Source organism: Danio rerio, chromosome 2 (genome assembly GCF_052040795.2).
Source record: "Danio rerio strain M-AB ecotype USA chromosome 2, GRCz13ab, whole genome shotgun sequence".
NCBI lineage: Eukaryota > Metazoa > Chordata > Actinopteri > Cypriniformes > Danionidae > Danio > Danio rerio.
The window spans coordinates 48,700,569-48,725,657 of record NC_141022.1 but is presented as its reverse complement, the minus strand read 5'-3'; the positions used below and the strand labels follow the sequence as shown (position 1 = coordinate 48,725,657).

Genomic DNA, 25,089 nt, shown 5'->3' with positions numbered 1-25,089 from the left:
CCTTTATTCCTTTAGATGCCCCATCAAGAAAAAAAAATTGGATTGCATTTTTTAACTTCTAATGTCTCTAGTTAACACACTCAATGCATTTTTTCTTTTCAACACATCCCATAATTTCTAAAATATCAACCTCTACCAAATGGTTGATATGTCAGTTTTTGGTACAAGTAATGTAATGAATTCATACAAACACTATAAAAAGTCTGAAAATATAAAGTGTTAGACCAATTTATTGAAAAAATATTCAAAATAAAACATTTCTGAATACTTAATCATCTTTCTATTTTTTGAAGTATGCCATAAAATATCTTATTTAACGTTTTCTTTCTTTCTTTTTTTTTACAATAAAGTCAAAATCAAGTGTAGTAGTGTAACAGGATTACTTTTTTTGTAAACCAACAGTGCTGTGTGTGTAAACCATCATTTAGAACAGTCAGTCTTTAATTACTTTAACTGTCATTATTTATAACAGTTAAAATATGAGGAGGCAGTTAAAGGGTTAAAGTGGAAAAATGTTTTTTAGGTTGTTAAAGAACCAATGGTTATTTATTTTAAGAATGGAAGAATTGTTGACTCTTATAAGAACTGTTCATTGTTCTTTAAGGAACAAAAAATGGTTCTTCTGCACTATTAAAGCATAAAGGCATCACTGGCATTGATAGTTCAGTGAGGAACCTTTTAAATCAATAGAACCATGCACCAAAAGAAGGTTCCTTTATAGAGGAAAAATCTTCTTTGATTCATTACAATTTTCTTAACAGTATAAAGACAGTGTGTATTTAAAGTTATAGTTTACCCATAAATGAAAATTATGTCACCATTTACGAACCATTCACTTGTTCAAAACCTGTCTCGTTTTCTTTCTTCTGCTGAACACAGAAGAAGGTATCTTGAAGAAAGCTGGAAACCTGTATTTTTACCATTACCATTTTACCATTGCAATACCATTGGTTTGCATAGATTTTTTACTATGGATGTCGATGGTTACAGGTTTTCGAAACATCTATTGTGTTCAACAGAAGAAGGAAACTCATAAATCACTTGAGGATGAGCAAATAGTTCCATGCCATGAATGAACTTAGTTCCCCAAAAGAACCTTTCAGTCAATGGTTCTTAAACAACATAGGAACCAATCCAAAGAACCCTTTACACTTTAAAGAGCTTTTTGTTTGTGGATGTTAAATATTATTTTCGGAACCATACCAATAAAGTAGCTCTCTCTTTTAATAGTGTTGTTCACTGAAAGGGAACCAAAAATGATTCTTCTTAATGGGTGTTCTGCATCACCATGAAAAAAAGCACTTTATTTGAAGAGGAATAAATAAATTAGCATTACAACCCTCTCCATCTGCTCAGACATGATATTTCCAGCTTTCTAAATGTGTAGATGAAAAGATCACCTGGATTTCACCTCTTGTGTTTGCCTGCTTTCCGCTGTCGCCATCACAGACTGTAGTGAGTCATCTCAGCACCCAGACTCTCATCACAACCTCTGCATCATTAGATTAAATCAGTAAACTGATGCTTGCATGTGGGCTGAAGATAAACTTGGCTCATTGACAAGTTAAATGTGCATGATTACCTTTAATCTGGGCTTCAGTTTCGCTTTTGTCTACGGTTTTTCTTTATCTTTCGATTATACAGTATATGTTGCAGTGTTTTGTCACAGTTTAAAAGAAAAAGTTGATCATGTGCTGAAAACAAACCAGTTCAAGCTGATCGCTGAAATCCGTCTGGTGTTGTTGACAGGATCCAGATGTGTCTAATTGCAATATATGAAATCTGTTTGTTGCTGTTCTGCTCTTTAGCGAGATAAAGTAAGGGCACGGAAAGCCGCAACAGACCGAGAGAGAAGACTGTTAAATATATTACAGGCTGTGATTATATCTATACCGGAAAGTAACCCCCCTACACACACAGACACACACACACACACACACACACACACACACACACACACACACACACACACACACACACACACACACACACACACACACACACACACACCACCTTCTTTGTCTGTCTCCTGGTTTGAATCCACCTACTGCCACCCTCAGAGACACCTGAACACAGACATAATGATCAACAGCAACGGGCGTCTGGAGAGACTCCCCCTCTTCTCTTTCTCTCTTTTACCATCTCTCTCTCTCTCACGCAGCAGGCAGGCCCAAACAGACAAGAGTCATAAAGGGTTGCTTTTCTTTCATGAATAGGGCACACACTGAATGATAAGGACACACAAATTCGATGTTTTTAATGTCAGGTGTGTGTCGTCTGGGTAAAATGCACCCTACTCAAAGTATTTGAACGTTTAATTATGCCAGTGTATGAATGACATTGCATTAGACAACCAAATGCCAAGCATGGTTAATTCATTTATTTTAAGTAACAAGGGGTATGGACGCTCTTGCAAGGAAAGCATTTTACAAAAAGGTTTTGAAGTAATGGGAGAATAATAGATATGTTAAAATGACTCGGCCTGTCACTGTAATCAATATATGGACTTATCGCACAACACATGGACATGACGTCATTTTTGATTATGTGTTATATATCGCCCGTACATAAAAAACAATTCTAGCAACACTTTAGCTGATTGTGCAACATCTTTATCTCTATTGGAGGTGTCAGTGTCAGTATGGTTAAAAAACATACTACAGTATTTACTATAAATTACTTTATTATATTTTCATGTGGGTGTCTGAAACTGAAAATAGATCTGGTGGCAGATATCGCAGCGGCTGTTACTTTTTATCTTGCAGTTTTTTTTGTTAATAATTATTATTATTTATATATAAGTTTTCAAATTCTGATTCCAATGCCTAATTATTAAACTGTTAAAATTGCTATAATTAAATGAAATATTCTTAAGAATGAAACATTGGTTGTTTTTTTTAAAGAGTTTACTTGCATTATGATGCTATTATATTGTCATTCTGGCATTATAAAATGATAAAAGGACAATAAAACTGTTTATCATTATATATTTTGCTGCAATGTATCGTGCAACAAAAATAGATATCCTGACAGGCCCAAAACTAACAGCAAAACAACTGCGTTTGGGAATTAAAAGTAAATAAAAGTGAAGTAAGAAAACAAAAACAAAAATTACTTGAAAGCCTATTTAGTTTCATGCATTTGGCAGACACTTTTATCCTAAGTAAAGCCCTGCTCAGACTGTGAGATTTCAGCCACGATTTTGTCATCTGAGACAAATTTGTGAAATTCAAAAAGATTTCTGAAATCCTAGGCTGAAGTCTGTAATTTTTGATCGTTGGTTTGACATGTTCACTGACAGCTGCTCATTGCGATCCGATTTTTTTCCTCCGATAAAGTTCTGACGGTGTTAGAAGGTTTCAGACACTTTCCTGCCGTTTGACAACAGCTGCGATGAGCCTCAATCCAAGAACCAATTGGAGCTCAATTTGATGACCCAATTTAAATGACCGTGGGGAAATGTCAAAACTTTCTTCCTGGTATTATTATTTGGACACACCGTGTGCAAAATTGCAGCTACAGATTTTTTACGTTTGCTGTAAGGAATCATTTCAGAACGCAGGATAGTGAAAGTGTCACGGGTGGATGACGTCAAACTCCAGAGGCGTTTCCTTTCAAGTTTGGCGCGTCTTCATTGTCGTTCAGTTTGACTTTATGACAGATGAGATCTTACAGTGTGACATGGGAGCCATGTTCGTGCAGTCTGGCGTGCTCCAATTATTCTGGATTATAAAAAAATTGCAGTGTGAGCTGGCCTTAACTTGCGTTGACTGAACATGATTTTTTGTTGTCTTTTAATGGTAACCAAATGCACAACCTTGGATTTGTTTTATACTATATGAGCTACAGAAAATAAGAAAATACAATGAAACCTCATATAATTGCGAATGCGTTTTTTTTTCCTGCAATAAAACATGAACTTCAATAGATATTATAGAATTTTAAATATATACAGAAAAAGGAATTGCTTCCTAAAATCTTTTTGTTGAATCAAATACATTTTTCTAGCCATCTCAACTCATATCAAATCATTCATTCATTTTTCTTTGGCTTAGTTCCTTATTTATCAGGGGTCGCCACAGCAGTGTAAACCACCAATTATTCCGGCATAGGTTTTTTCATAGCCCTAATAGCCAGTACTGGAAAACACCCATATACTCTCGCATCTACACACACACTCCTACATTATGAGCAATTTAGGTCATGCAATTCACCCTTTAGCGGATGTCTTTGGGGGAAACCAAAGCACCCGGAGGAAACCCATGCCAAGACAGGAAGAACATGCAAACTCCACAAAGAAATGCCAACTGCCTGAGCCAGTACTCGAACCAGTGACCTTCTTGCTTAGAGGCGACTGAGCCATTGTGCCACCCATATCAAATCCGTAAAATAAACTAAACTACAAACATTTGTTGTCATGACTTAGGGTCATATTATTTTTTACAGTACATGCAATGAGATCATTAAGGTCAGTGTTTTTGTTATGTACAACAATTGTTCAGCAAGAAAAGTGCGTTAAATTGATCTGAAATGACAATAAACAGTAATCATGTGCAATGTTAAAACAAATTATGTTCTTTTGACGTTTTCTTCCATTAAAGACTTCTAAAAATCAGTGTTACCAGTCAAATATTACACGAACATTTGCAATCCATAAAAACGTCTCAGTAACACTTTACAATAAGGTTGTATTATTCATTAGTTTATTTTCTTTTCGGCTCAGTCTCTTTATTAATCCAGGGTCCTCACTGAGCCACCATGTCAAATCAGTCAAATAAGTTAAAGTAACATACAAACATATGTCATGACTTAGGCTCATACATATTTTTTCACAGTGTACACTCTTAAGTCTGATTTATACTTCTGCGTCAAGTGACCAGCGTAACCCACGGTGCATGCAACGCGCGTAACTGTGCATTTATACTTCTGCGTGCTTTTTCTGTTGGTCTGCATTGACACTTCCGAAACGCTAGTTGGCAGTGAGGTGTAAATATTACTCCGTGTTGAGTTTCTTCGCTGGGGTTTTGTTTTTTCTGAACACTTCCTGAATGTACAAGTGGCTCAAACTCACTCATTTTGAGACAGGAAAGGGCGGACGTGCAACAATTTTAACCATGAGGTAAACACAAAACAAAACTTTCAATCCGGAGCTCCTTCACGTTAATCCACACTTGTAAACAATCGTTCATCAGTGATACAAAGCCGACCACAGAGCTTGCGCTACGCGTCATTGCAACGTGTAGTTAAATTTTTTGAGAGGTGCGCGTCAGCGATGGCCATGGCGTAGAGCTATGCATCAACGCCTAGGCTGCGCCATAGCATACGCGTGCGCTTGATGCAGAAGTATAAATCAGCTTTTTAAGTACATTTGGGTACTAATATGCCCCTTTGAAGTACCAATGTGGATTTTTCTGGGTACAAATATGTATCTTTTGAAAAGGTACTGCCCTAGTGACAGCTCCTGTACCTTTATTTCTGAGAATGTATGTAATGAGATCTTTAAGATCAGTGTTTTTGTTATTTAAAAGAGTCTAATGCTTTTATTTTTGAACTTCTTATTCATTAAAGACTCCTAAAAATCAGTGTTTCCAGTCAAATATTATGGAGCAAAAACATTTGCAATCTATAAAAACATCTCTTTGAAGATAATGGGAAGTCTGTAACAATGCTGAACATTTAACTACTGGCCATGTAATGTACAATTACACACTAGTTTTAACCTGCATTGGTGTATAGTGCAAGATTTTAACAGGTTTTTGAAATTACTACCAATGTACAAAAAGAAAAACCAAGAACTCAAGAAACCTAGCAGGTGGAAAGCACACTGACTGCTTTTCAAGTAAAACTCAAAGAAAAGGTTTGGTTCAGAGGTGTGTGTGTGTGTGTGTGTGTGTGTGTGTGTGTGTGTGTGTGTGTGTGTGTGTGTGTGTGTCATATTCAGCAGCATAAATGTGAGCATTCATCGCAGACAGTGAAAAGCAGTCGTCGTTCAGCAATAATGAACGCACTGCTAAAATCCAGAGAATGCTTGGCGTCTTGAGGGAAGCCACGCCCATTCAACAAAACCTCCACACACACACACACTTTCAAATAGCGTGTGTGGTTGTGGTGCTTTGGAAGAATGATTCCAGAATGGGCCACACTTCAAAGAGATGTTCATCCATTCTGTCTGAAGAACTAAAATTAACAGAAACACCTCAGGGGGAATGTGACACCAGCTGCTAAGACGCTGTCTTGTCTTTTTTTTGTTCTAACACTTTTTTTTTCTGAGCATGTGCGCTCATGTTGACTCCATCTAGAGCTGTCGCTATTTCCAGGGCCGGGGATGTGGCGTGCACACTGTAATCTTTTCTGTGGAGAGGATGTTGAGATGGATTATTGAAGCCCCAGCGTGCTGTGTGTGTCATTACCGTGGAGAGATCAGCACAGTGAGGTTAATGAGCCAATCTGCATAAACTTTGTCCCCATCTGGAGCGTTGGGATGGTGTGGGGCAACACACGCTACCAGCGTTCCTGCAATGGCTTCTCCAACAACATCAACCCTTAACGTAGCAAATGATTTATGCTAACGTTCTTTCTACTCTTCACCGAAAAACTTACAAGACAAGCACAGGCTCCCTGGAGCATGACTGCGGTTGGTTGGTAAAAATCACACTGATACGTCTTGGCTATGGCTGCAGTGACATTGCAGTGAATATGGAATATTATGTATATTTTCCGCAACCTTCTGCTCAGTCAAAGACTGCATGTTTTACTTACTTCTTTTAGAGCTACAACACCATCTTGAAGGGTTCATTCAAGTTCTGTCGTCAATTACTCCCCCTCAGTTCTTTCCAAAAGACCTTTTTTTAACTTGTTTATTGTATTTTTAATGTAATCTGAGATATTTCTCTTCCTTCATTTATATCTACTCGCACACAACTCTTTAAAAATGTTTGTAAATTAGCTGTACACTGTTTAAAATGCTGGGTTCCACACAATTGCTTCGTTGTCTCTACACAAATTGATTAAGTTAACCTAATTGTTTTTGAAAATGTAAGTGGATTGGACATAAAACAGTTCCCACTACTGGGTTGCAGCTGGAAGGGCATCCACTGCATAAAACATATGCCGGAATAGTTGGCAGTTTCATCCGCAGTGGCGAACCCTGAAATAAGGACTAAACCGAAGGAAAAGGAATGAACATAAAACAATAAGGGCGTCATAGTGGCGCAAGGGTAGCACGATCGCCTCACAGCAAGAAGGTCGCTGGTTCGAGCCTCAGCTGGATCAGTTGGCATTTCTGTGTGGAGTTTGCATGTTCTCCCTGTGTTCACGTGGGACTCCTTCAGGTGCTCCGGTTTTCCCCACCAGTCCAAAGACATGTGGTACAGGTGAATTGGGTAAGCTAAATTGTCCGTAGTGTATGAGTGTGAATGAGTGTGTATGGATGTTTTTCAGTGATGGGTTGCAGCTGGAAGTGCTTTCGCGGAGTAAAACATATGATGGATAAGTTGGCGGTTCATTCCGGTGTGGCGACCCCAGATTAATAAAGGGACTAAGCCTAAAAGAAAATGAATGTATGAACATAAAACAGTTAAGTTGTTCTAAAAAAACTCAAGAAATGTGTTGATTCAGTTTGTTTTATAACATGTTTTGGAGTGTGCATGCTTGAAGTGAGAACAAACCTCATTTGTTCTTGCAGAAGCTGAAATTAATCTGATTTTTTAATTCTTAAGCATCAAGCAAGTATGATTGAGCTGTCGACTGACCGATACCCCCACACTAAACCCAACCAGTAGTGTTTTGAAAAGCACCAATTGACCAGCGCCCACCTCCTTAGCTAAATCCAACCGCAGTGTTTTAAAAAGTAATCCAGAAAAAGAAAAGCCCCCTGATTTTTACTACGGTTTCAAATTTTACCACATTATCACCCTGTTATTTACTTGTTTATTTTTTTTTTTTTAGCTTTTGTTTTTGTCTTACCTGCTTTCTGGAACCATTCTGTGCAGATTCAGTTTATTTTATAAATTTTTTTTGGAAGTGTACGTGATTGAAGTGAGAACGAACCTCATTTGTTCTTGCAGAAGCTAAAATAAATCTAATTGGTTCTCCTGCATCAAGACTAACCAACCGACCAATATCCACACCCTCCCTGTTTCCTAAACCCTACCAATATTGTTTTAAAGAGCGCCGATTGACACGCCCACCCCCTTTTCTAAACCCAACCGCAGTGTTTTAAAAAGCAATCCAGAAAAAGAAAAGCCCCCTTATTTTCACTACATTTTCAGATTTGACCACATTCTCACCTTGTTATTAACTATTTTATTTTATTTTTTAGCTTTTGTTTTTGTCTTACCTACTTTCCCGAACCGTTCTGTGTTGATTTATTTAATTTTATACAAGTGTACATTCTTGAAGTGAGAACAAACCTCATTTGTTCTTGCAGAAGCCAAATTGAATCTGACTGGTTTTTACACATCAAGCAAGTATGATTAAGCTATTGACTGACTGACTGACTGACTGACCAACTGACCGATACCCCCTCTCTAAACCCAACCAGTAGTATTTTAAAAACCACCAATTGACCAGTGCCCACCTGCCTTGCTAAATCCAACCGCAGTGTTTAAAAAAAGCAATCCAGAAAAAGAAAAGCCCCCTGATTTTTACTACGTTTTCATGTAGAACATTAGTCGTGGTCTAAAAGGTAAAAATCGAAAAACTTTGTTAAACTCTCGACTAAGTACATTTTGTTTTTTGACATTTGGACAGTTTTTAGCTCAAAATCTTAACTTTAATCTTTCTTAAAGTTGATGTGTCTGCACTTTAACCTAATCCCCCTCCTAGAGTCTTTAATATTTAAATAGTGACTTCAGAGTGTTTTATATTTATGAACATAGACCATACAAAACTAGTTAAAAGTGCCTTTTTCTACATAATCTGAAAAAATTGTTTGAATAGGACAATATTCTAAAATCTGAGGGTTAAAAAAAAATCTCATTTAAAGTTGTCTAAATGAAGTACTTAGCATTGCACATTTCTAATCAAACATTAAGGTTTAATTTATTTACAGTAGGAAATTTACTAAATCTTCACTGAACATAAACTTTACTTAACAATCTGCTGATTTTTTGATGAAAAATCGATAATGTTGACCTATACAATCTATTTTTGGCTGTATGCATATAAGGCAGGTTTGGTCCAAAGTCACATTTTAGATTGCAAATAAAAAATTAGTTTGAGTGTGCAGTTTAAATATGAAAAAAAAATGAACATTTCAAACTTTACCACAAACCTACAAATGCTAAACAATGCGCTGAGTTATTATGACTAAAATAAGGTCTTTTCGAGTACTGTATGATTATCTGTGGCAGATGGGCTCAGCTCACAGAAAACCAAGTGTGAAAACTGATATCAAATCAAACTTAATCAAAAAGCTGAGACAATCTGCTCAGTTTCAGTGTTGGTGTCGTTGCTGCGTCTTTGATTCCCGGCCAGTTTAAAGGCTGTCAGCTGCAAACATCATCATTTCAGCTTCCATTCACAGCTTCTTTTTCTTTCTTTTTTTTTCATTTGATGTTAGTCTAGTGTTGAAAATTCAGTGACACCTCGACTGACAAATGAGGTTCTACTTTCGCACATAGTAGCTGGAGATTTACCGAGAAAAGCTTTTCGAGTTGGCAAATGTAGGCGGTAATTAAAAGTGTGCGCTCACAAATTAGCTCTAAAGATTATCTCAATAACGTCCTTTAGTAAGTCTTACAGACAGTCATTTTACTGGTGGAAATAGCTTCTTTGTCAGTTAAAGGGATAGTTCAACTAAAAATAATGATGGCATCATTTACTCACCCTTCACTTGATCAAAACATATTTGAATTTCTTTCAATTCAATTCATCTTTATTTCTATAGTGCTTTTACAATGTAGATTTATGTCAAAGCAGCTTATCGTAGAACTTCTTGTAAATTGAAACTGTCAGTCCAGTTTTCAGAGTTGAAGTTCAGTTTAGTGGTTTAATTTTTCTTGCTAAAAGTCCAAACCTTGAAGAGCAAATCCATCAATGCACAGCTCCACAAGTCTTCTATTGAACGTAAAAGAAGATGTTTTAAAGAAGACTTGTAGCTAATATATTTATTTTCCGACTAATGAAGTCAGTGGGTGCCAGCAACCATTCATTTTTCAAAATATCCAGGACAGAAGAAAGAAACTGATAAAAGTTCAAAGCCACATTAGGGCTGGGCGATATTGCAAAACAAATTATCACAATATCATGTTTCATATAATTCAATATTGATAACTATTGATTATATTTTAACAATACATTTAGGAATGTTAGAAGTTTTTTGTTATTTGCCCACTTTATTTTATTTTACCAACATTACTAAGGCAACTAGTTTTAACAGTCAAAAGCAAAAATATTTAAACATATTTCTCATCTCTTTATAATCAAATAAACCTAAGTGTTAATGAGACTCAAACTTGATGAATAAAATGTGCAAATGCTGAAGAATTTAAGTAAATTTTAAGGTAGATCAACATCTGTACGGTGTGAATAATAATGATACAGTAAACCTCAAACTCTGTAAACAACACAAATTATGATAAGTAAATTTGAGCTTTCAACTAAAGGAACCAGACATCATTATTCAAATACATATTGCAACATTACAAATTGTAAAGTTGAATGACTACATTACGCCTGTTAAAAATACAGTTGTAGTTTTAATTTTTAGTGCTGGTCAGTTGCAGATGAGGAGCTTGTGGCTGGGATGCACAAGAAAAGAAACCAAAAAGCCACACTGGCGACATCCTTGCATGCTTTTTTTATTTACAATCACCTCACAGATACTAGCCACCGCACTTCTTTTCACTTGTGTTGTTATTTTGACCAGAAGTGAAATATGTATATTCCATACAAAGTGTGAAGCAGATCGGTTAGTTCTACTTGCATGAACCGTGGTGCACACGCAGCATTTGGAAAAGTTCAGTTGTTTTCAACTAGGTGCGGCTGGAAAATGCACAGTTCACTTCCGCGCCTCCATTGGAAATGACAAACTTACACCCTAAGCTTATTGACATTGCTTTCAAGGCACGCACTCAGCAGCCACATTTTAATAAAACTATAGCCTTCATACGGAACTACATACTGAATATTTTTTTAGCGATATTGACAATGATGTTTTTTGTTAATAACTTTCGGTATCGATTTTATCGACAGCCCTAAACCACACAGTAGTTCTAATTTGTGTGCAAACTATCCCTCATAATTGTAGTTTTTTTTAAATAATTGTAATTTATCTTTGACAATTCCTTACACCGAAACCCCTGTAGAAAAATTTTAGACAAAGACCATTTTCTATGTGAACTGAGAAACTATTATAAAACTGAGTTTTAACTTCCAGTTTTCATTGAAAACGCTTTAAAAAGCCATTGTTAACACGATCTTAAAAACATTTTGAGAAGGTGCTGACTGGAGAATATGCCATGTGTTTATGACTAAGGATTTAACCACAGACATCTTACACAGCAGTTTCCAAGCGAACACATGTGATTGCATTAAGAGCTTAAGAAAACAACAACAACAAAAAAAACACAACTAAACTAATGCTTTACATTAAAAAGCATCCAAATGGCTAAAAATGAAACCCTAAGATGTCAGTTTTTATAAAACCTCTGTATTGTTGGATAGAATCTGTGATCTGCAGACTTAATAAGTTGGAACCTTTTGAAGAGCGACCACACACACACATGTACAGTAAAAGAACACAGTGTTCTGCTGAGTGTCTATGGCATAAACAGAAAGCGACGATTCCTCTTTTTTTTTCTCACTTCCAAACAGACAACCACCCAGCTAGTCTAAACCATTAGAACATTTCGTTTTTCCCCCTCTCATTACCCATAATGCTGTAAACCCCACTGGGCGCAGTGTGGGACCCTACTGCTGTAGGATGCACAAGCAATGAGCCGTTCATTTCTCTTATTTCATTTTCCTCTTTTCTTTTTTTACTCGTTACCCCTCTCTGTGTGAAAAATGAGTGGGGACTGCTTTGAGAGTTTAATTCGTTTCGATCGTGTCAAGGAGAAAGAGTTTGTTTTGTTCATTTAATCTGAGACAAAATGACAGAACTGAACATTTAGCTATGCTAGTTTTTCATGTTAATGAGTGTAGTGTGACGGTTTGCTTGTTTATTATTGAAATTTCTATTATTTTTTTTACTTTAAGTGTAGGAAAGACCAAAAACATGCAGAACCAGCTTGTTTCCAATGCAAACCTCTATGTTTTATATATACTAAGTGGTAGTACTCAAGTCTTATGACCATATAAACCTTGACGTACGGTTGTGAATTGGTCTTAGATCAGACCAAAGTTTTGGCATGAAAAGTTTTATTTTTAAATCTTATTTTTTCCGCATTAAAGTGTGCTCTTTTCATAAGCTTCTCAATTTGTCTTCAGTAGAAGCCACCAATTTGTCTTTTTTCAGCAGACGCCAAAGCAGATGCTCTTTTTAGGACATAAACTACATAATGATTCAAATCTTGGGACTCTTACAGTAGAGCGTGCCTAAAGCTTTTGAAAGGACCCACAATGTTGGGAATTCTTTAATGATTGGATTCTCTAAAAGTGATTTTGATTATTTTCATGGTCTTTCACACACTCAAAAAATGACTTTTACTGTTTGTTCAAATTACTTATTTAAATTGAGCTGAAACAACACAATTTTTTGGGACAATTTCATTGTTTTATGTTTAATCCATTTACATTTGTAAAAACTAATAAGTTAACTTAATTCCTTCATGTTGTCTCAACACAAATTGATTGTGTGAAAGCCATTTAAAGTGTGACAGTGGCTAGATTTACTTAAAAGGTCAAATTATTGGCAAGAATCTACTATACAGTTAAGGTCAGAATTGCAGTATTTGCCTCCCTGAATTATTAGCTCCCTTGTTTATTTTTTCTCCTATTTTTGTTTAACAGAGAGAAGATTCAACACATTTCTATAGTTTTAATAACTCATCTCTGATCACTGATTTATTTTATTTTTGCCATGATGGCAGTAAATAATATTTTATTATATACTTTTGACAACAATTTTATACAGCTTAAAGTGACATTTAAAGGCTTAACTAGGTTCAGTAGCTTAAAGGGACTAATAATTTTGACCTTAAAATGGTTTTGAAAAAATTAAAAGTGCTGTTATTCTAGCCGAAATAAAACAAATAAGACTTTCTCCAGAAGACAAAATATTATCAGACATACTGTGAAAATGTCCTTGCTCTGTTAAACATCATGGGAAATATTTAAAAAAGAGGAAAAATTCAAAGGTGGGCTAATAATTCTGACTTCAACTGTCTTTTTACAAGACTGTTATGGCATTTATAATGACACCTATGACACCTTAATTCTTAAAAAAAATTATATTTAGATTTTTAAAAACTGTATTAACATTAATATGCATTTCTGTGTGTATTATATCATCTTTGCATCAAATTAGAAAAAATGAGTGTTTAATGCAGCGTCTATGGGGCTGAGAGTAAATTTGAGTTATTCTCTCCTCTGGCTGCCGTCATCAGTCTCACAAAATTTTTTCTTTTTTTCTAAATGTATTGATAACAACATCGTGGAGTTTTTCTTTTATTATTTCAGCAAATAGGATTGTAAAAAAATATATTTGTTGTACTCTCCAATTCACTGCGCTCTAAGTTTACCCAACTAAGACGCCTTCTGCTACTGAAAAACCCAGAATGTTAAAAGGGTCTATAAATAGCGGTCCTGTCTTAAAGGGATAGTTCAACCAAAAAAAAAAAAAACTTCTGCCATCATTTAAAAATTTTGGAAAAGGGTAGTGATTGACTTTTCTTTTTTTGCTGTGAATGTCAATACCTAAAAGTGAAAGTAATAAAGGTTTGATGTCAGCAATTTGAATGAGAGTAAATGTTCTTAATGGAATTATTCCTTCAGTGAGTGAATCATTCATTTAAAAAATGTAATTCATTCAAATTGATTGATTCATTTAGAAGCAAACAGGTAGCCATTGACATTTCACAGTATTTCTTTTCGCAGTAAATATAATGGTTGCAGAAAAATGTCACTAATACAGGTTTATAACCATTTGATGTCAAGTGAATATTCATTTTTGAGTTTTCAGTAAGTTATCCACTAAATCATTTACTCAAAAAAAAAAAAAAAAAAAAAACATTGAAAGAGAATCATTTAGAAACAAAGCAAGAGACTTTATAAATAAATTAAGGAACCATTAGTTCGAAAACTGATTCATTCTGGAAAAACTGAATAAGGGATACAAATATTTTGAACTATTTGTGATGGTAAAAAATAAGACGACGTTTTGTTACAAATATTACTCATTTAATGTTATCTTTTTGTTTGGTAAACTATTATATAAAAACAACACTGAATTTGCGATCGTGAAACATTGCAATAATAAGTCCTTATAAGTCCTGCTCAAATTTGTATAGTAAAATTAACATAGACTGGCGACATGGTGGCTCAGTGGTTAGCACTGTCGCCTCACAGCAAGTAGGGTCGCTGGTTCGAGTACTTGCTGGGCCAGTATGTCCAGTTTGCAGAAACCATTTCCAGTTTCCCCCACAAAAAGCTGGGTTGCAGCTGAAAGGGCATCCGCTTTTTAAAACATATGCTGTAGAAGTTGGCGGTTCATTCCACTGTGGTGACCCCTGATAAACAAAGGGACTAAGCTGAAGCAGAATGAATGAATGAATCAATCCATGTAGATCAATCAAGCTAGACATTGGCCAATCAGAGCAAAGTATGCTCTTGGAAAGGATAGGTGTAGAATGAATGAATCTTCAAATGAATCAAACGAATCATTTCACTCTGTTAAAATATAATATGGAAAAATAAAGTACTTTTTAGACCTTGGATGCATTAAATCTATTGTAGGAGACCCCCAAGCAAACGATAAAAACAAAAGTGCTCTGATCATGGGTGTTATAATTGATAATGAATGCTGGTGACTGTAGTAACTGCCTGTTTTGAAAGCTTCAAATGTCATCAAAGTACAATCTCTCTTAGAACATGCATGAACATATCTTGACATTTGGGACAGGGCTTTTGCCAACAGTCAAATAATAAAGACAATATTACTTTTGAACTTTAATACGTGGGACTCAAGACTCTCATGTTTTTTGCCCTGCGTTGGATATTTTTTTGCTGAAAGACGGCATTTAAATTGTGTACCATTGTTCATTAATTCCTTCATAGTCTGCATTTTCCCATCTCCGAAAAGGCCAAAAACTTCATACATTTTAATCTAGCACTGTTTTATATTAAATGTCCAGTTCTCAGCATTTGGCAGACTGGAAAAGTATTTATTTATTAATCTATTTATTATTTATTAAGTCCAAGGCACTTGAAAAATTGCTGAAAAGGTATCAAAGTCTTTATTGACAGTTTTATTTAATGTCAATAAGAGCTTTTTAACTTTTTCATCTATTCTTAAGTGCCTTGGACTTATGCTTTTTTAAATATTTTTTTTTATGAATACCTAATCTAAAGAGCACCAACACATCAATTACCCCTGAAGCGAGTTAATTTTACTTCTGGCTGCCTACTTCATGTAGCATGGAAAACCCTACTATTAGACCTATGCATTTCTTCATATGTCCATATGGAGCCGGCATGTACAGGAAATGGCATGCATTCCTTTTGTCCGATTGGAAAATAAACTCCAGTGTGCGCTTCCTGCAGAGGCGTTGAGAAGAGAGAAAAGAGGTGAAGAGGGAGAGGAACAGAAGCGGAGGAAATAAAGAGTGTAGTGTTAAAGTTAAACGTTAGACTCGAGGGTCTCCGCTGCGATCGTGTGGTCGTGTTGGCTTGTGAATCACACGGCGTGTTTCCTTCTTTTGTAAGGAAGATTAAAGCTCTTTGTGTTGCCACATACGTCCCCGCTGCTCTCCACCGCTTCCTGTCAGCGCACATGTGATTGTTTGACCAGTGTGTGAGTTTGCTGTTTGTCATATAGGCTTTGTGAACTTTTTATTTTTTGTGACAAGGCCAGCTTCCACTTTAGTTTGTGGAAAGTTCACCTGAGGCAGTTTGAGTCGTGTCCTGGTGTGACATTTATATACTCTCAAAGAATGACATTTACTGTTTGTTCAAACTACTTATTTAAAAGGGAAACAACACAATTCTTGAGTTGTTTGGGGAGAAACCTAATCGTTCTATGTTTTATTCCATTTAAGTTTGTTAAGACTAATAAGTTAGCTTAATTCTTTCAGGTTTTCCCAACACAATAGTTGTATGTAACCCAGCATTTTTACAGTGTATTAAATATATTGTCAGATTGTTTTTGTAAGTAATGATTCTCACTCGGGTTAGAGAGTGATAGTCAGGGCTATTTACGTGGAATTATTTTGGGAGTATGAAATTTAATGTTTACAATGCAAGTCTAGGGGCATCACAGCGGCGTAGTGGCTAGCACAATCAACTCACAGCAAGAAGGTCACTGGTTTAAGCCTGTGCTGGGTCAGTTAGCATTTGTGTGGAGTTTGCATGTTCTCCCCGTGTTGGTGTTGGTTTCCTCTGGGTGCTCCGGTTTCCCCTACAAGTTCAAAGGCATGTGGTATATGTGAATTGGGTAAGCTAAATTATATGTGTGTGAATGAGTGTGTATGGATGTTTCCCAGTGATGGGTTGCAGCTGGAAGGGCATCCGCTGCGCAAAACAAATCAAGGATAAGTTGGCAGTTCATTCCACTATGGCAACCTCAGATTAATAAAGGGACTACACTAAAAAAAATTGAGGTCCCACTTTATATTAAGTGTCCTTACAATGTACTTACTGTGTTCCTATTGTATTTGAGAACACTTGTGGTGCTCTTGAGTTGGGATAGGGGTTGGGTTATGGACAGGTTTGGTGGTGTGGGTAGGTTTAAGGGTGGGTTAAGGTGAAGGGAATGGTCAGCAGTGTATTTACAAATGTAATTACAGAAGTTAATTACAGATGTAATTACATACAGGTATTTAATCAAGCATAGGTACACAATAAATACATGTATAAACACAATAAGTACATTGTAACAAACTATTAATTCCTATGTAAGTACATATTAGTTAATTTAATATAAAGTGGGACCAAAATTAATAAATTAATGAAATTGTCCGTAAACTGTAAAATAATGACCGTTAAATTACAGACATTTACCATAAAATAACAGATATTAAATTGCTGAAATTGACCAGAAATTTAAATTTAAGGAAATTTCTGTAATTTAATATCCGTTATTTTACGGTATATTCCCCACCCCTAACCCCAACTGTCATTGGGTGATGAGCAAATAGTAAATTGAATGAACTAGATTGTACGGATTCATATGGAATAGCCACTAAATCAAAAAGTTATGAATTGCTGTGAGATTGCATTGGAAATAACTGAACATAAACATATGAGGTTCAGGAAAATGCAAGTTTTAGAATTTTCAAATTTTCAGACGGCACTTAGAGGTTTTTGCATCTAAACTCTTCAGATGTTTTTGTAAAGTTTTAGTTAAGCATTTTGATTTTGACATTGGTTTAAATATTCTGATCCAAATATATCACCTTATTCATTTTCATAAGAAAAATATAATAATATTGTACGATTTTCAAGTATGGAGATGCCTTTTTTTATATCACCCTGGCCAAATTATGGCTGTGTTTGATGAGGTTCTTTCAGGCCAGGCTGTCTTGTATCAGTCATATGGTTTTGTGCAGCACTCTTTAATCCAGGGCTTCATCTTTTGTGGATGTGGCTCTGGTGCCCGACGGTCTGTCTGTCCCCGACCTTTTGTTTCAGCCAACCATAGCTGTGCACTTTCTCTTTTATGACCGTATTGTGTGGTGGGGATGCCATGTGATTTTCTTTTCTACTGCGTTTGAGGTGCTCGGGGGCCGAAAAGTTAAAGCGCGCTCATGAAAACGTGTGCTTTCTGTGTGTTTTTCAGGGGGCCGAGCAGGACAGTAGGATCTGTTGAAGTTTTGACTGTGGGTTTGCGTCTCCCTCTCACCCACGCTCTGTCTCCAGAAGCTGCAGGGGTTTTCGCTGAGCTGGCAGAAACGCGTCGCGACGCAGGAACAGAAATAAACTTGGAGAACTCCAACACACACACGCACATCTTGTCCTCATCGGACCTCCAAGCGCAAGCTGTGAGGGATGAAATACTACAGCGTTGAGTAAGAAAAACAAAACAAAACAAAAAAATGATGGACTTTCCAAAAGGCTGACATGCTTTTAATATATTTTACGTAAATGATTGTTTGGGTTTTGGCTCCTGGCCCTTCATATAAGGGATTTATTGCAGTTTTGTGCGTTCCAAGAAAAATTAGGCAACGTAGCATATAAGGGCTCCATACATACTTATTTAAAAATGACTATGTAATGGCTTTCCATGTGTAGGTGACGTCTGTGGAACAGCCTTTAATAAGCCGTGAATCAAAAATGAGGGAAAAGGGAGCGATGAAAACCATTTCTTGACCGAAAACGCAAGGTAGAAGCTATTCTTTCAGCACACACTGAGACATCATCACATCTGCAGGGCTTGGGTTTCTGTGACTGACAGCAGGTTTGTTTTGGTTAATACGCTCATGCACATTCTTGCGTGTCCACTCGCGCAGATTTATGTGGTTTTAATGTAGTCGCCGCTCTGTGAGGGAGGCCGGGTGAAAGCTTTATGTCTGTCTGCTGTGATCCGTGGCATAAACAGTCTCACTGTACTCTGGAATCCCGCCACTCCTACGGGCTTCAGAAAGAGGGGCATTCAGGGTGAAGGGAAGGGGCAGCTTTTTGATGTGTTCTGAGGAGAAGTGTACGTTTTTTTGGGGGGCGTGATTGATTGATGGTTTAAGGTGGGGCTGTTTAATTGGTGCTTTCAGATTGGCGGTTGGATTTATAATGGGGCTGTTTAGCTGGTTTGCGGTTTTGATCGGTTTAGGGGTTCTAGAGTAAGTTGTCTTTTATTTAAAGAAGAGCTACATTAGTTGAGTTTGTTCTTCCTAGTGGTTTGTTATCTAGTGCAAAACCCTTGACAAATCCAGCTGTTGGGTTTGTTTTTTTTTTAATAATAATTGTTATTTGTATTGTCTGAAAACATTGCTCCATTTTAAAAAAATGCTCTAAATTAAATTTTTATAAAAAAAAAAAGGAAGAAATTTCTAGAATAAACAAAAATATGTTTTAACTGCACCCATAACTACAATCTTACATGTTCAAGTGATTTTTTTATAGCTGTAGATTTCAGGTTTATCACAAAAATATGCAGTGATTATGAATACAAATGTTTCAATTTTTGGAGTGACCTTATGTAAGTAATTTGATGTGCTTCAATGAAGTGGGTGGAGCTACAGATCTCCTTTTTGCACTTTGCTTGCTCCTACACTCTGATTGGTGGAATTTTTAGTACAGCATCATGGGTAATGTAGTTTTTTTTTGCACAAACTAGTCATGCTTGTTTAAAATTCAGTGTCGAATAAATGTGAACAGATCAGTTCACCAAAGCCATATCAATGAACAACCTGAGAACTCATAGCAAGTCTGACTTCAAAGGTTATCAGTTTTTGTTAAAAATATATGTCCCTGTGGAGGAAATGAGTGAAGTTTTTACTTCTGGAACCTGACTGTTAAGGTCTTTGCACGTTGAAATTTCCATATGCATTTTTTGTATTCGTATACAAAAAATTTGTCTTGCTCAAAAACCTTGGACTGCGAGTTTGATGCAAATTAATGAATCCATTGTGAAATGAATTGCGACAATTCAGATTCAGTTCAAGCATTGATGCCTTGTTCCATCTCTTTTTCAAAATGGAAACTATGGAGGAAATATTGTGTTCACCTCATTCATTTCGTTCAGAGGAAAGGGAGTTAACCACCTTATCAAAGAGCTACGCGAGATTATTCAGAAATTCAAAGTTTATTTCAGGAAATCAGTGGCATTTTGACACTTTGCTAGTGATACTGCAGCCACATATCAGAAATTTTTGAAAAACTAATTAATCCTGAGCAGTCCATCACATGTACAGTATTGACACACACAAACACATCAAACTGAGGCATAGGAAAGATGTGCATCAGGCATCAAAACCAGCTTATTGTTTTGTTTATCATAAAGTTTTCTGTTCTGCAAGTGACGGCATTTTGAAATTTGGACTTTTGTTGTACGCTGGCTCTGAGTGGTCACAACACCTCTCAAAACTCTTTCTATGGATGTTAAAAACTAAAAAAAAATAAAACTCAATTCTAACATTTTAAATGACGAAAGTATCAGAGGGAGGTCGTATTTATTTTTTTAATATAGAAAAACATCAGATAAATGTCAGATTGGGTCAGCAAGAACTTAACAGAATTATAAATTAGCTTTTATAATTCATTATAATTCAAACTTTTTAATGAAGGAATTTTGGAGGGAGATTGTATTTACTTTTTTTGTTTAAATATTTTTTTTATTGATTTTCAGTTTTTCAAAGGGAAAGAACAACAATACAAACCTCAAACCCATACCAATCCAACAGCGGGGTAGCGCTCATATTAGCCAAAAATTAACAATTATACAATTGTACATGTAGGTTTAAATACAAATAAAAAGAAATAATAATAATTAAAATAATAATAACAATAAATAAAAATAAAAAAAACAAAAACAAAATTATAATTTATAATAATAAAAAAACAAAAAATAAATAAAGAATAAAATAAAAAAAAACATTTAATCAAGAAATTTTACCAACATATAACCATACACACCATATGTACAGCAAAATCAAATTATTTGAGATTTTCCACAAAATCTATAAAAGGTTGCCACACCTTAAAATATTTCCCCTCCGACCCTCTTAATGAAAACCTGATTTTATCTAAATTAAGACAAGACATAATTTCTCTAATCCACTGAGCATGGGTGGGAGGATGAGAATCCTTCCATTTTAGCAAAATAGCCCTACGTGCCAATAAAGTCAAAAAAGCAATGATTTTACACTTTGAAGAAGGCAACTGTTTATCCTCTGAAGTAACCCCAAACAGTGCCACCTGTGGATCTGGATCAAGCTTGTGCTGAAGAATCACAGATAACGTTTCAAATATTAACCTCCAGAAATGCTCTAAGTTGGGGCAAGTCCAGAACATGTGAAAAAAAAGTACTAGTACTTGGAAATGAGATCGTATTTACTTGCGAAAACAATAGATCGGTGAGATCGGTTAGCTCGTTGAGTCTGTTGTTTTTTTGGCGTCTTCAGTAGTTTGTCTTTGATCTTTGTTAATTAGCTTTTATAATTCACTATAATTTAAACTTTTTATTGACTGAAGTTTCGGAGGAAGGTCGTATTTTATTTTTTAATTTACAAAAACATCAGAGAAATGTCAGACTGGGTCAGCAAGAACTTTACAGTCTGTTGTTTTTTGGCGTCTTCAGTAGTTTGTTTTTGATCTTCATAAGTTATCTTTTATAATTCATTATAATTCAAACTTTTTAATGACGGAAGTTTTGGAGGGAAATTGTATTTATTTTTTAACATGCGAAAACATCAGATAAACATTTCAGACTGGGTTAGCGTGAACTTTACTGTCTGTTGTTTTTTTTGGCATCTTCAGTAGTTTGTCTTTGATCTTCTTAATAAATTGGCTTTTATAAATCACTCTAATTCAAACTTTTTAACGACGGAAGTTTCGGAGGGAGGTTAAATTAATTTTTTAATGCACAAAAACATCAGATAAATGTCAGACTTTGTCAGCAAGAACATTTACAGTTTGTTGTCTTTTGGCGTCTTCAGTAGTTTGTTTTTGGTCTTCATAAATTTGCTTTTATAATTCAGTATAATTCAAATGTTCTAATTACGTACGTTTTAGAGGGAGGTTGTATTTATATTTTAACATGCGAAAACATTGGATGAAAATTTCAGGCTTTGTAAGCATCTGTTTTTGTTTTTTTTTTGGCATCTTTAAGTAGTTTTGGTCATCATAAATTAGCTTTTATAGTTCATTATATTTATGGAAGGTTACTAGTCGCATGACGTCTTCCGCTCTCTGTCTTTTCTTCCTTGTCTCTCTATGTTGCTGTGTGAGGGGTTTTGAATGGACTCGGTGGTGATTAACAGGAAGCTGAGTGTCTGAGTGGTGATTTGCCAGAGATTGAATGGCTTGTGGGTTGTCCAGCCACTGATTTTTACAATAGGAAACATTGTGCATAGGCATGTCTGACAAACATCCTTTTGTCTGCAGTGTAGAAAACAGCTGCGTGCGTGTAAACCAGTATTTGGGTGTGTGTGTGTGTGTGTGTGTTGGGTTTGAGAGAGTCAAAGTCCCAGACGGTCTCTGAGTTCAGGTCTGTCGCAGGTGACCTGTAGAAAGCCTTCGGGCTGATAACTGAGCTGAACTTTTATTTAAAGCCTGACAGCTCTCTAAATGCCTCTTTTACACACACACACACACACACACACACACACACACTAATGCATGCATATGTGCTTTCTTTCCTTTGGGGGTTATTGAAACAATGTAACCAGTAGCATTCCTGAAGGTTTAGGGGTCAAAGGTTAAATTGGGGTTTACCTTTTTGTGCTTCAGAAAGCGTGAACTGGGATTGCATGAGTACTTGAACTGTTTTCCTCAAGGTTAAATGCTTGGAATATCACAATATGACATGTTTACTGTCTGGCTGACACACCTGTATTTGGATGGCCTGGAAATCCCCATGAAAGTGTCAGGAAAGGTCAATAATTATGCATTTTTTTAACGTTTATAGCAGTTGGGGGTATAGCGCTTTTGATGTTATCAAGTTTACAGTTTAAAGTTAAATATAAACACTGATGTCTATGGTAGTGATCAAAATGGAGTAAACCAAGTAATCTGAAACTTTGACTAAAGACTGTTACACGGGATGAGGTTTTTCAACAGATTCATTCAAAAACACTGATTAATAAGGAATGTTTTTTTTATGAGAAAATGAATAAAAAAATCTAAATCTATTAGTAATGCACAGAATTTTTGGTTGCCAAATATGATCAACCCAAAATGGCATTATGAGAAAATATGAGTCCCCCCCATAGCCCTGATTTTAATGGTGAAAAACTGAAAATTAAGGACACTATACTATTTATGTTTTTTGTTGTTGACATTGCTATGGTAATATGTTTTTTTCCTCTCTCATCAGTGTTGTATGTTAGAGTTTTATGCTCTACAGCTGCCAGATTTTTACAGTAAATCTTACAGAAATTGTATTTTATATATTATTCTTATTTTCCCAGAGATGGGTTGCAGCTTGAAGGGCATCCGCTGTGTGAAAAACTTGCTGGATAAGTTGGCGGTTCATTCCGCTGTGGCAACCCCGGATTAATAAAGGGACTAAGCCAACAAGAAAATGAATAAATGAATATTATTATTATTATTATTTATTTTTTAATTATTATTATTATTATTATTATTATCATCGAATAAGTAATTACTTTGTGACAACTACAATTGTTTTTGAGGGATGTACAGTAAACAAAAACAATAGTCCCAATGTATTTCCTGTGTTACATTTTTAATTTCTATAGCTTCCAAGAATCCAAATTGAGCCACATATTGTTGAATGTTACGATAGCTGTTTTAACATCTAGGCCCTTGTATGAATAACATTTATGCTGTCACTGTCACATGATCTACCAGCAGAGGTTGCTCTGCCTCCCGTCACCTTTAAACGAACTGGCTGTAATTAAGAATGATTTGGCTACTTAGTGCCTTGATTGACCATTCAGCACTGTAATATTGTTGGGATATAGAACTATGAAAAATTGCTCTGAATAGATGTTAAAAAAATATTAATTTCTAAGAACATCTAATATGATTATTAAGATCTCTCTGCATTGGTTTCAATCGAGGGCTAATTTTGTTTTCACAAGCCCACTATCTCGGTTTCAGCTTAAAAGTCGATCCTCATGGCACCCGCGGCACTGTGAGATCCTATCAACTCAGGGAAGCTTCTCTTTTATCTCATCAGAGCGTCTGACATGCCTTCACTGTCCAGCGGCGCATCTCCCCCAAACAGCAGCGCAGCTTCAAAAGAGAGCCGTGTCTTCAGTGGTCCATCACAAAGAGATCAATCTCAGACACGAGAATTCAGAGACACACTGAAAACAAGAGACGTGTAATTAAAATGGAATACTTCATTCTGATTGGTCAGTCATGACACACTGTGGTCATATAATTTTCTTAATTGTCATATTGCAAGAATCATAGATATTAAACAGTAGATCAGCAGTTTCTGAAATACTCAGACCAGCCCGTCTTGCACCAACAACCATGCCACGTTCAAAGTCACTTAAATCAGGGATTCTCAATCGGTGGATCCTGCAAGTGGGCCGAGATAGCTTAAAACTAACTGAAATATTCTACTATAATTATTTGATTTATTATTAAATATGTCATAATAAAATGATTTTAGTCAGGGGTTTCCAAACTCGGTCCTGGTGGGCCGGTGTCCTGCAGATTATAGCCTTAACCTAGCTCTACACACCTGCATGGATGTATCTATAAAGCCTAGTTAGAGCTTGATTGGCTAGTCCAGGTGTGTCTAATTGGGGTTGGAACAAACTTTGCAGAACACCAGCCCTCCAGGACCGAGTTTGGGCACCCCTGATCGAAGTAGTGACATTTCCCATTTTCTGTGATTGATTACTTTGGACTTGGTGCAAAAACAGCCTCATTGTTAAATACAGACATAAATGTGGCTCAAAGTTCCAACCGCTGCACGCCAAGTAGGACTACATTCTCAAATGTATAAAGCAACCCGTCACGTAAATGTAAAGGTAATGATTATTAGAGTTATAATAACCAGCCTCTTTGTGCTTCACGCTTGCGACTCGAATTGCATCAGATTTGCACAAGTCAGTCGATTCACAAACTATTAATTAGAAAAAATTATCGATAAGATTTATTGAAGAAATGGCGTAAATACTCTGCCATTGTAAAGAATAACTGCAGTAAAGAATTCAGGAGCATCTGTGTGTGTGTTTTTGAAAACAGTATATTATTATGGTCTAGAAAAACTATAGAATAATAGTAGATGGCAAAAGAAATGTTTTGCTAATTAATGAAAGTTTAAAACAAGCATTTTCTTTTAGACAATCA

The 25,089-nt window shown here is 35.9% G+C and overlaps 2 protein-coding genes across 2 annotated transcripts in view; one reads left to right on the top strand and one right to left on the bottom strand.

Annotated features, from left to right (window-relative positions):
* klhl24a (kelch-like family member 24a) overlaps window positions 1–25,089 on the bottom strand; it is an 802,375-nt gene that overhangs the window by 137,507 nt on the left and 639,779 nt on the right. The gene's annotated exons all lie outside the window — the stretch shown is intronic.
* The window catches only part of capn10 (calpain 10), a 100,923-nt gene that overhangs the window by 1,139 nt on the left and 74,695 nt on the right, over window positions 1–25,089 (top strand). The window contains exon 2 of the mRNA XM_087241339.1: window positions 17,939–18,167. The gene's annotated coding sequence lies outside the window, so the exon portion shown is untranslated. The remainder of the gene's footprint in view (window positions 1–17,938; window positions 18,168–25,089) is intronic.